Below are 11,980 nucleotides of genomic sequence, written 5' to 3'. Positions count from 1 at the left end.
GTGAAATTTTAAAAGTAAAATTTTGAATACACTTATGGGGCCGAGGCAATGGCCCCTTCAAGTGTGAAGACTTGAGCTCACAGTACTGATGTCAAGGGCAGTGGTCATGGTAGCAGGTGTGGTCATGATAGCTGGTGTGGCTGTGGTAGCAGGTGTGGTTGTGGTAGCATGTGTGTTCTCAGTAGCAGGTATGTTCTCAGTAGCAGGTGTGTTCTCAGTAGCAGGTGTGTTCTCATAGTAGCAGGTGTGTTCTCATAGTAGCAGGTGTGATCTCAGTAGCAGGTGTGGTCTCAGTAGCAGGTGTGGTCTCAGTAGCAGGTGTGTTCTCATAGTAGCAGGTATGGTCATGGTAGCAGGTGTGTGGTCATGGTAGCAGGTGTATGGTCGTGGTAGCAGGTATGTGGTCATGGTAGCTGCTGTCTGTAACCCCAGGAACAGGGAAACAGACGTGTGGGGATTCCTGAGGCTCACTGGCCAACTCGTCTAGCCAAATTTGTGAGTTTCAGATTTAATGAGTCATCCTGTGTCAAAAAGCAAATGAAAGGGAGAGCCCTACCTCGGGCCACACATGTAGGCATGCACAGTTATGTGTATGTACCTATGCACATGTGTGCTCACTCCCAGCAGAAATTCAAATATGTCTAAAAATACATACTCTAGACCATTGCTTGTGTTTCTTCAATGTCCCAACAGTAAGCGTGAAAAGTTTGTACTCACATGTCATCTGGGTAGCTCCTTGTTTGTGTTAGATGTCCTATTAACCCAAGTTCTCTGTAGCACCAACCAGCTTGTGGGTTTTTTTTTGGGGGGGGGGAGTGTGATTTCATTGACATTTTAGAAAGAAGTACAAAGTCTTTAAGTCATCTATAACCTGGTCACTGTGGAAGAGGTCAGCAGTCCTAACATGGTATAGAAGAAAAACTGGGGCTTGCCTCCCCCAGCTGGAAGACCCATGGATTCCAAGATGGAGTCCAGCTGAGCAAGCCACACCTGGCTGTCACATGTGCCGGAGAGGCGTGGGTTTTCCTTGGTTCCTAATCAGGGAAGACTTTCAGCATATGAACCCCCTTGGACATAGAGGGTTCCAGAGAGCTTTGGTCGAACGCTGCCCACAAAAGTCCTTGGCAATTAGTCGATGCCAAGAACCACTGCTGCAAGCTACTGTTTAGAATAGAACGTGGCTGTGATTTGGCTGAGCCGGGAGGGTTTGGACAGAGGAGGCTCCGGGATGCAGCCCCGAGGAGATGAGAATGTAGGAGAAGGGGTGTGGGGATAGAGACAGGATGGAGCCTACACTTCCATGGCAGGAAGAGTAATCCAGCCACAGGGTCGTTATTTAGGTAGAAAGTACGCAAGCTGGCATCTAAATACCCATGCAGCCTGAATTCAGGAAATGTCAGTCTAATGAAGGAAACAGGCAGATGCTGGCAGGAGACCAGGGACCTCTAACCCCATGATGGGTGGGGGATGGAACACGGTCTGGATATGCCTGAAAGCCCAGCGCTACCTTAGCTCATCTCTGAGGACCCTTCCTCTTCTTCGAGGATATATTTATTTGTAGTTCTACCCACATCCTCACCGAGTCAATGTGGTTCTTAATTGAGCACATATTACGAGCCAAGTGTCAGCATAGACGGTGGGTATCACACCAGGGCTCCAACCTCTGCCCTCAGAGAGTGTTCTCCTCACTGAGGGCGACGGTGTGCAAAAGTAAAAACCTGTAATATTTTCTGTAATGTTTCGGTTTGCAAAATGCGTCAGAGAGGAAAGGGAAGGCGGGAAGTAGATTTGGGTTTCCCGGTGGTTTGGTTGAGAAAGGGTTCTTCTCAGTTCTCCTAGAGAGACTCTAAGGAACAGGTGAACTCTGGCTCAGAGGAAAGAAAAATAAAGTTAGATTTGCTTAAGGAATGAAGGAAATATATTGGGTCCCTGTCATTTCTTGACGCAAGTGTTGACAGCTTTGAGGGGTAGGTTGTTTGTTTGTTGTTTGTTTTCTAGCATCTACTCCATTTGGCCTTTCTTGCCACAATGTAAGAATTTCACTGGGCTACTGTGATATTATTCTCATTTTCAGCTTGATGAAATCTATTAATTACTTGAGAAAAGAGCCACTGGACAGGCCTTCGAGGGGTTGTCTAAATTAATTGAGAAGGGAAGGCGTATCCATATAGATGGCACCATTCCCTGGGCTTGAGGTCTGCACTGAACAAAAAGGCAGAAAGTGGGCTGATCACAGCCTACCTCCCCCTCTGCTTCCTGGTTTCAGGTGCAAAGTGGTCAACTCCTTGGAGAGGAGGTCACCACGGCTTCCTGGCATGGCAGACTGGTTTACCCTAGAACTGAGCCAAAGAAATGAAGTGGCTTTTGTCTGGGCATCTCATCGCAGCGACAGAAACACAGCAAAGACAAAGACCTAACTCTTGACTATTTGATTCTCCCACTTCCGGAGTAGCAGAGCCTCCCTCAGCCTGGGAGCAAGCCCATTGCGACTGTGACCACAGTAACCGGCCCTTGAGCAGACAATGAGTCTGAGTCTCCCATTTTGAACGTCTCACAGAATGTGGGAAGGGAAAACTGTTGTCATAGCTTCCTTGCAAATGGGAGAAGAACCACCTTAGGATAAAGTAGACAAAAAAAGAGGAGGAGAAAAAGCGAAGATACAGTCCCAGCGGCGTCATTTCTACGCTAGAAAAGCACATTTCGGTGTCAATCTTCCCAGGTCTGGTCTTTCAGTTAAATGAATCAAAACTAATTTCTTTTGTGGCTTTGAACCTTTGAGTTGCATTAGTTTAAGTAGAAAGGCAGACTGCATATCCCTGGCTCTTATATGCTATTCATCCAGGACTTCCTGTTCCCCTCCGAGAGGCTGTGCTCTGAAGCCTGGCTCTCCCACTGTGACCTCCAGCCTCCCACCTTGTTCTCGGAAGCACATGTCAGAGCCGTGTACTCTTCCTGGTTGTTGGGCCTTGAGTCTGTGTCCATCTCTGAGTGGGCAGAAGGTCAAGGGGGTGGACTAGCGAAGGCTTTGGAATTGATGATCTCGCTCCCCCAGGGTCGCTGCCTGCCTTTGTGGGAGTCATAGTGCTATAAGGGAAGCTAGTTCTCTGGGAGCCCTTGGGGAGCTGCAGGTAGAAGATTGAACCCAGTGGTTGATTTCCTTATTGGGTACTTTGCATTGCTCCTGTGCCAAGCTAAGCTTCGGGGTGGTTCTGAGGACAAAGCACTTGTCTAGCAAGTGTAAGGACACAGGTTAAATGTCCAGAACCCCTGGGGACGAAAGCCAAGCACAGTGCATCTGCAGTCCCAGTGTTCCTGAGGGATGGGCAAATTCCTGGGGCGTTTTAGGCCAGCAGCTCTACACCGTGAGTTTCGGGCTAGTGAGAGACTTTGTCTCTAAAGAAATGTGGCAGCACCAGAGGAATGGCACCCAAGATTGTTCTCTAGCCTCCAGATACATGAAAACACACGTGCAAGGAAGATCTACTGCACACTCATGTGCACACATGCACGTGTACACGTGAGCACACACAGTCATGTGCACCTGTGAACATACACACACACACACAACATGAAAAGATTCAAGGAGAAACCTTTCTCAACAAGGACCCCCCCCCCTTTTCTCAGTTACCTACCAACGATGACCAGATTAAACCATATTTGAAAAAACTCGGCTTGTGGCTCACTGAAGGTTACATCAGCACCGTAAACCCACCATTCAACACATCCTTGTCAACCCTCCACTAGCTTCTAGTGCTGGTCTGCCAAGGGGGCACAGCCGTGACAACTGTTGGCAGGGAGCCCATCACTGGCTCAGGGAGGAGATCACATAGTCACATAGTAAATAGTTTTCATCTGCAGGCCACATTGATCTGTGCTTCAGCCACTCAGCTCTGCCCACGTAATACCAATGAAGGCATGGACGACACACAAGGAATGGTAAGTTTTATGTTTAAATAAAACTTTATTTATAAAAGTACCCTATTTGGCCACTGCCCTTAAACACACACACACAGAGACAGGCACACTTGCACTCATGCACACATCCATGTGTGATCAAAGACGCTTTATAAAACTCACTAATAACTAGCAAAAAGTGCAGTTATCCAGTGTCAGGGCTTCAGGCTGACACATGCTCTGAACTCAGTGTTTCCTCTAGGATGCCTTCCTGTTCTCCCAAATATGAGGGTTTGGGGATGGGGCAGTGGAGCAGCTCCCAGGGTGCCTGTCTTCCCAGGGCTGAAAGCTATGTGTGGGAAATACTGGGGAGATAGACTGGCCCTTCTCTCCATGAGGAAATATGTCACTGTAATGTGAGACAGGTAATTGTGCAAACCCATTTCTTATAGCTGAAAGATTTTGCACTGGGACCTTTGCAGCCAACAGCGCAGTACATTTGGAACCAGCAGAGAGGTGTTAGCCTCCAAGAGCAGAAAATCCAGGACCACATAATGTGTGGTGTGCTGAGATTTACAAGAGGGGTGATTTACATTGTGAATTTTAAACCCTTTAATAAACCTCCCAAGAAGTTGTGTGGTTTGTAAGTCATAAAAGAATTCCAAAGAGAAACTGAAGCTACAGACAGTTGGAAATACTTGGTCAGCGCTGTGCTTTCGTTCTCCTCCCTCCTCCCTTCTTCCTGCCTGCCTTCCTCCTCTCTTTCAGTCAATGGAAATAAAATACTGTAGATTCTGAAAAAAATCTTAATAGAAAGATAGCTCAGCAGTTAAGAGTGCTGGCTGCCGCTCCACCAGAGGACCCAGGTTCAATTCCCCCCACCCACACAGAAGCTCACAGCTCCAGGTAACTTCAGTTCCAGGGGATCTTATGACCCCTTCGGGCCTCTGTGGGCACCAGGCATGTGCACGGTGCAGACACATTGCGTGTTAAGTAAACACACATAGGTATAAAACGTCTTTAAAAAAAAGTAGCTCTTTAGGAGAACCCAGGTTCTTTCTATCTTCTCTACCTCAGGCCACAGATGTTTGAAGAGTCACGTGACTTATTCTAGGTGGCTGCTACTTTGTAACCAACGGCTTTTCCGTTCCTGGAGGATCGCTCGAGGTATGAAGCAACTTGGAAAGATGGAGACTCCCCAGCTCCCCTCCCCCGCCTCCTGGGCTCCAGGTGTGTGCATGTCTCTGCCTATTGGCTCCCTTTTCTTTTCTTTTCTTTTTTTTTTTTTGTTTCTTTTTTTTTGGAGCTGGGGACCGAACCCAGGGCCTTGCGCTTCCTAGGTAAGCGCTCTACCACTGAGCTAAATCCCCAGCCACCTTGGCTCCCTTTTCTAAACAAGGAACACATGCCCAGTCAGCCCAATAGAACCAGGAGCTTCCGGACAATGCCAAAGACTGACATGACCAGGCTGCTTCATTTTACCTTTCCCTGGCAAGAGGAATATTCTAGAATATAACACCCCTTTCCCATCTCACACTATGTATCTATTAGTACTGCTATTTATAGACAGGAGAGAAGGGAGCGATAATTTATACATACATTTGTTTTGTAAAAATTATCCTCCAACCTTCTGATTGGCTGCAGTCCCTCAGAATGTCACCGCTTGCTGATAGATAGTGTGGCTACGGGGGAAATGCTAAGCCATTTAAGAATCTCAGATTCTGAGGTGGCCACTTGTAGTGAACTGTGTCATTCGCCGAGGCATGCAGTTTTTCCCCCTGCCTAAAATGTCACCCAGAGAAGAGCGATTCTCAGCCGTGTACACATGCAGAACACATTCGCCCACCGAACAACACAGAACAAATTGCAATGGAAGCTACCACCCCGCAAAGAACCACGGTAGTTAATCCAATTTTAATTGAAGTGTTAGGTTGCATATTGATACCTTTTGTTTACATAAAAGGCAAAGCTGAGATGGGGAGAGGTGGCGACAAGAATTACGCTCCAGGCATTTTAAAAGTTAGGATCCTTGAAGCAGTTTGGAACGGAAAAAAAAAGTGACATTTACTCGTGTTGAAGGCACGTTTGGTTCTGGGGGGGGAAAAGCTTCCAACATGGTACTGAATAAGAAAATGTTCCCAGTTTTGTCCGAGGCTGAATGGAGCTGTGTGTACTCAGGAAGATATGCTTGGGCACCCAGTAATTAAACAAAACTCCAAATTATCCGCTGTAACGGACTCCAGCTGTTTTCGCCTCCTAATCCCTGTTCACATTTCTCCTTCAGGAAACCCCACTTGGGGCTTGCCCAGGGCGGGCCCTGCTCTCCCATGCTCTGCCCAGCTGCTCTTGTCGCAGTGACTAGCGCCCCCACCGGGCGCCCTAGGGACTGGCTGAAGTCAAGAGTTCCACACTACTGTCCCTAAGCACATTCAACCTATTAGGGACAGAAATCCAGTGAGAGCTGAGGGGTCCGGAGAGAAGTTCGCAAGGGATTGTGGGAGAGCAGCCAGACACTGTGTAGTCTACAGGGGTGGGAGACACAAAGACAGGGCGGGGACTTACTGAAACAGAAGACCCCCCCAAATGCCCATGGGGATCCATTCGAACCCCAGATAAGAGGCTGCAGTATGTCTGCAGAGAGCAGGATGGGACAAGGGACAGGGCGTGTTCTGGATGAAACTAGATCAAGTATCCGAAGCCAGTCCACAGGTGAGTATCCAGTGCTTTGATGGCCCCCTCCATATTTTTTCAGCCCGGGGCTCTCACCAAGCTCCGAAGGAAGTTTGAAGGATTCGAAGCAGAGAAGGATCCTCTTGTCTCTGCTCACAGGGCTAGAGTTAAGTGCGCACACTAAAATTACGAGGGCGCTGGTGGGTGCTCGGAATTCTAACTCATACTTACTAAGCACTTAATGAGCTGGCTCTCCTCCCTCGAGGGGATAATCTACAAGGTATCTCTTGGCTTTGTCATACCGTTGATAAGGCAGATGCCCCTCACGTGGTCACCTACACAAGGGATGAACAAAAAAAATACCACCAGTCGACAGTTCAGTGTGGGTGGGGACCTTTCAGAAAGCCCCAGACCTAGATGAAGAGCAGTAGGCCATGACTGTTGGAAGAGGGAGAGGTCAATCTTCCCCAGCAACAATTAAAGAACACGAGCTCATAAATTTGAGAGGGAGGGGGGAGAGTAAAATGGGGAAGAGGTGGGGTGGAAATGCATTACTCGAGTATGAAATTCTCAGAATTAAATTAAGATGTAAAGGCAATAGCTTTCTCCCAAATAGCTTGGCTGAAGATAAAATGAGATAATACAAATAAAAATTTTGCCACAGAATCCTAAATGTCGGCAATATCGTCCTTACTGTTATCATGCCACCAAGGATCCCATCATGTAGAAAGAGCTCTATAAACGCAAGATGCTGTTATTCATTCAATAAAAATCTTATGACTCACTTAAAAGACGAATTGACGATTGAATGAATGCATACACCACGCTGTGACTCACTGAAGGCAATGAATGGATGAACAACGGTGTACACCGAGAGTCCGAGGACCAGGGCCAGAGGGACAAGAGGGAAGGAAGGTTGGAAGGCACCCCAATGTTTTATGGGAATGCCCTTCCCGTGATCTGTGTCCCTGCCAGGTGACACGCTCCTCAGCGCGGCTCCCTCGCACTCTCATTACCGTGGGTCATCTGTCAGAGCCTTCTGATGGGCAGGTTTATGGGCAATCATAAAGTAGAACTTATGGCCAAAGACGCTATAGTTTGCCGAGCTCTGGGCTCAGGGGGCCCACATCATTTTCTCGCTTTTCCCTGGGTCACCGTTGTTCTATGCACAGACGTGATTTAGAATGGATGACTTAATTCCTTCTAATGACTCCCCATCACCCCTGGGATGAAATTCAAGAGTCTGCAAGCAAAACCGAGTAAGATAATATGAACATTCAATCAGTACTCATCTTAGGCTTCCGCACACCAAAAGCCTTGACCAGAACAAGACAGTTTGCCAACCCGAATTGATCATCTCAGCTGACCTTCGAGGCGAATGGAATAGGTACACTAGTTAGCAGGATTCGCTGATGAGGAAACAAAGTCCTCGGCTGGAGAAGGACACAGGAAGTATGAGCCCACACCGTGCCACAGTCAGGACACAAACCAAAATAATTATCCACTTGTGTAATCGAAATCCATGTCAGTGAGGGGTACCTCATATTTTATCTTCCAACCCTATTCATAGAAGGTAGGCAAGATGGCTGCCGGCACTTCTAGACTTAATAGTGTAGCCGACTTGGCACAAGGAATCTTCTTTCCTGAAAACCCTGGCATATGTGAGAACTAAACTCTGAACAAGTTTCCCTAGATTCCTTGCTGTCTGGAGCTCTTTCCAGACACCCACCAGTCCAATGGCATCCTGCTAACCACTGGATGAGTTAATCAGCTCCCAGCATGGCTTCTTTCCTCTTCCCTCTGTGCACAGATTGCACAGGTAAAAGGGGAATGCTGGTCACAAGAAGTCTCTGTCAGGTTTTCTCCATGTATGGGACACATTCTGCAATGTGTCCGTCATGTTGTCTCAGAATAACCCCACACAACGCTCGGTCCACATTTTCTGATGACATCCGCCTACCAGTCACTCACACAATCAAAGCCAAATTTGATGCCAAGCCAAGGCCAGCTTGTCAATCACTTTTCTTGCCACACGGTCACCGGAACCACCCGACAGCTACAACTTTCTGCTCTCAAAGGCAGTGGGTCCTAGTTAAGTTTCTTCGTCTCCCCCTAATTGAGTTCCTTTTAGGATTGGTAGCTTAGCAACTAATAAGTTATGTTCCGTGACAACTGGCCTAAATTTCATAGCTTTCTTGACCATTGCCACTTGTTAGAAAATTGTTTCCCCTCAAGGAGCAAAGCGGCAGATGCAAGACTTGTTTAACGTAGAGTCGTTCTATCGGGCTTATTTATAGACACTCTCCTACTGTTTAAAAGTAAACACAGGGGCTGTTGTCAAATAGACATCATTTTAAATAATTACGAAGTGCCTTGGAATTTTGTTCCAAAGCCTCAAATTCTTCATCACTGATAATGGGAAATGCTGGAGAAGAAACCCAGAAGGTAAATAATAAGTAAATACTTATTAGATTGCAGGGTATTTTGCCATTTCCCGTCACTAGTCACTGGGGTTGTACAGGGACTACACCTGCTCTTATCCTCTGGGAATGTCATGGCCACAAATTCAAGCTCCATTTAGAGGACAGATGAGGGACCCAGTGAGGGAAAAAGGCAAGGATTATAACACATACACAACACGCACACATCCCTTCATGTAACACACACTACACACATGTATAGTCATGCCCATGCAGGCACACATACACAAACAGGCATGCATTCATGCATACACACACATACACATGTATTAAATACACATAATATATGCTTCACATGCATACACAGGTAGGCACATGCAGGCACACATACACACAGGCATGCACACATGCACACACACGCATTAAACGAGAGACATTTGGATTTGGTTACTAATGAGTGTACTATACCTTAAAATTTTCAGTCAAGTTAGGAAAGTTTAAGCAGGAGGTAAGAAAGTTCTTAGCTCCTGCTTAAGCAGAAGCTGTAACTGTATTGTCAGGAAATCTTCTTGGAGGACATAGACTTTAAGCCTTTTGTCATGGGTAGAGGGCAAGGGGGGCAACAGACTGAACCTCCATCCCAGAGAACAGGACTCTAGAATACCGGAAGCAAAATTTAAATGACATTGTGCTGCTAGTGACTGGTAAACAATAGACATTAATTTAAGATGGATAGACTCTGCTACTGACCCATATCTATAAACCTAGCCCTTGGGAGCACTCAGGAGCACTTGGGAGCACTCGGGAACACTTGGGAGACTGAGGGAGGAGGAAGGCTAGTGAGTGTAAGTAGTGATTTGAGCTAAATTGGAGGCTCCTCCTGGGGAGAGGAGGAGGGAGGGTGAGCGTCCACTTGGAGGATGAACTTGGAAGACTCTACGCTGATCAGCAAGTCTCGCTTCTTATGACTCTTCACAGGGTCAATTTAGGATGCACGGTGAGACTCACGGGATGCTACACGATCACACTGTGGTGCTCTGCAGACAGAAAAGGTCCTGGGTGTTTCCCAATATGGAACACAACCTCTCTGTGCAAATGTCCCCAACCCCTGTGACTACTTTGGAAGCCCAGGGAACAATGCTTTGAGTGATGGAGAGATGGTCCTATCACTAGTAGAAGGGGCGGGGCTTGGCGGGGCGGGGCGGGGCGGGGCGGGGCAGCAAGGAAAGTGGTGTAGTCACGTTGCAGAGCCCATCTTGGGAAGCTTCCTTCAGTCACGTTTCTGGCCAGGACTTGATCTCCAGGTGTGTCTTTCGAACAGCCAGGGAATTCTCTGAGATCAGCATTCAGTTTCATGATATTTTTGTGTAGACAGTTCTGGCTCGGGGCAGAAGAAGTGGAGAATGGAGACGTGAAATCAAAGAACGGAGATGATCCCACGAGCTACACCTGAGCAGTGGATGCGGAAAGGGCCGTTGCCATCGCATTCCCTTGACGATGAGGTCAACCTTACGGCCACATTCACAGAGCCTCGGGTCTGCTCTGGGCACCGGACACACGCTGCCTTGTTAGGATGTGCGCAGAGTGGGCTGTGCTGACCGGAAGAGGAGATCGATTGTTTAGGAGCCGGGATAGGTGTTAGGTCTTGCTAGGAGAAGCCAAGTCACTTAAGACTTTGTGGCTGGTGAGAAAGGCAGACTCAGGCAGGAAGAAGGGTGCGCGAGCTTTACATTCCAGACACTGCGAGATGGGTCGAGAGCCAAGGAAAGTTTCCTGTACAGAGAAGGGAGAATGGAAGTCAGTTCAGCTAGACACTTTGCTTCGTTTATAGACCCGTTCCCCTGGGGCCCTCCCCCTCCATGCTGCTCCCTGCCATCCTGACCTTGAACAAAGAAAAACGTTCATCGAAAGAATGAGAGAGCTGGGGTGTGGTGGTGGTGGTGGGGAATCCAGCTGTTTCCTCATTGGACAAAGGTCCACAGGTACAAGACAAAGACAGGATGACCTCACAGGGAAATCAGATTTGATTTTGGAATGTTCCAGAATGCTTCTCTTTTTGCCTGGGCCTCAGTGGTGGGAACCTCTTAGCGGGCAGTGTCGAACACTAATGCCTTGTGCCTCAGACAAGCTATGCTAGATCTGGGACAGCACATGTAGCTGGTTGTTTCTTTCTCTTACTAGGTTGATGGGGCAGCAGATAGAGCGTCTATACTAAGGAGCTGGGATGGGGGAGGGAGCAGCTCTTTTCCTCGTGCTGTGGATGAACAAGGCTAAATCGTGCCTAACAGCACATGGCTATCGAGCGGAGGAGCTAGGAATGGAACTAGGTCGACTGAGGCCCGCAGCCCAAGAATTTCCCAGTGACAGTGTGCCTGGAGACCTCTCTCTTCTCCCCACCTTCCCCATTGCCACAATTCATGTGCCCAGATTGTAGTGGGACAATGGCTACCCAGCTTGAACCTACGTTTCCCGACTCCCCCGGCAGCCTAACTGCATCCGAGAGAGTAAATTACGGCCGATGCCACCAATGTCACAGAGATGCCTGCTCCTTCGAGCCACTTTGCCCCCAAAGGGTTAGGTGTGAGTTCTCTGGCCTCTTTCCCCTTCCGCAGGGTTGTAGCCACAGATAATCCATTCTGGTCTCTCAGACAGGAATGCGGTGTTGACTGTGGCGATGGGCGCGAGCATGCCCCGCTCTCAGAGACTGGTAGCACAGGTCTGTGATCCCCGTTAATCTGAGGCAGGAGAATCACAGCTCAGGTTCCACCTGGGTTGCAGAGTGAGTTCGGGGACGCTTGTGTAGCTGACTGAGGTTTTGTTTCAAAGTAGAGAGAGGGGAGTAGATAACAGCTCGATGCTAAGATGCTTACCCAGCACGCCAGAGGTCTTAAGCTCAACTCTGGGTGCCAAAAATAAGACAGAAAAGAAGGGAGGGGGGAATCGCCTTTTTCTCTTATAAAACTACCGTGCTTTCCGGGGTGGTTAAGCAATGTCCC

The 11,980-nt window shown here is 48.1% G+C and overlaps 1 long non-coding RNA gene across 1 annotated transcript; it reads right to left on the bottom strand.

Moving 5' to 3' along the window:
- Positions 1-9,420: 9,420 nt before the first annotated feature.
- Positions 9,421-10,959, bottom strand: LOC134486316 (uncharacterized). Its single transcript, XR_010065128.1, has 3 exons — positions 10,867-10,959; positions 10,226-10,757; positions 9,421-10,021 (listed from the first exon to the last, which is right to left on the bottom strand). It is a non-coding gene; the product is annotated as an uncharacterized LOC134486316 (long non-coding RNA).
- Positions 10,960-11,980: the final 1,021 nt, after the last annotated feature.

This window comes from Rattus norvegicus, chromosome 3 (genome assembly GCF_036323735.1).
Source record: "Rattus norvegicus strain BN/NHsdMcwi chromosome 3, GRCr8, whole genome shotgun sequence".
Classification (NCBI taxonomy): Eukaryota; Metazoa; Chordata; class Mammalia; order Rodentia; family Muridae; genus Rattus; species Rattus norvegicus.
This window is presented reverse-complemented; position numbering and strand designations above follow the sequence as displayed.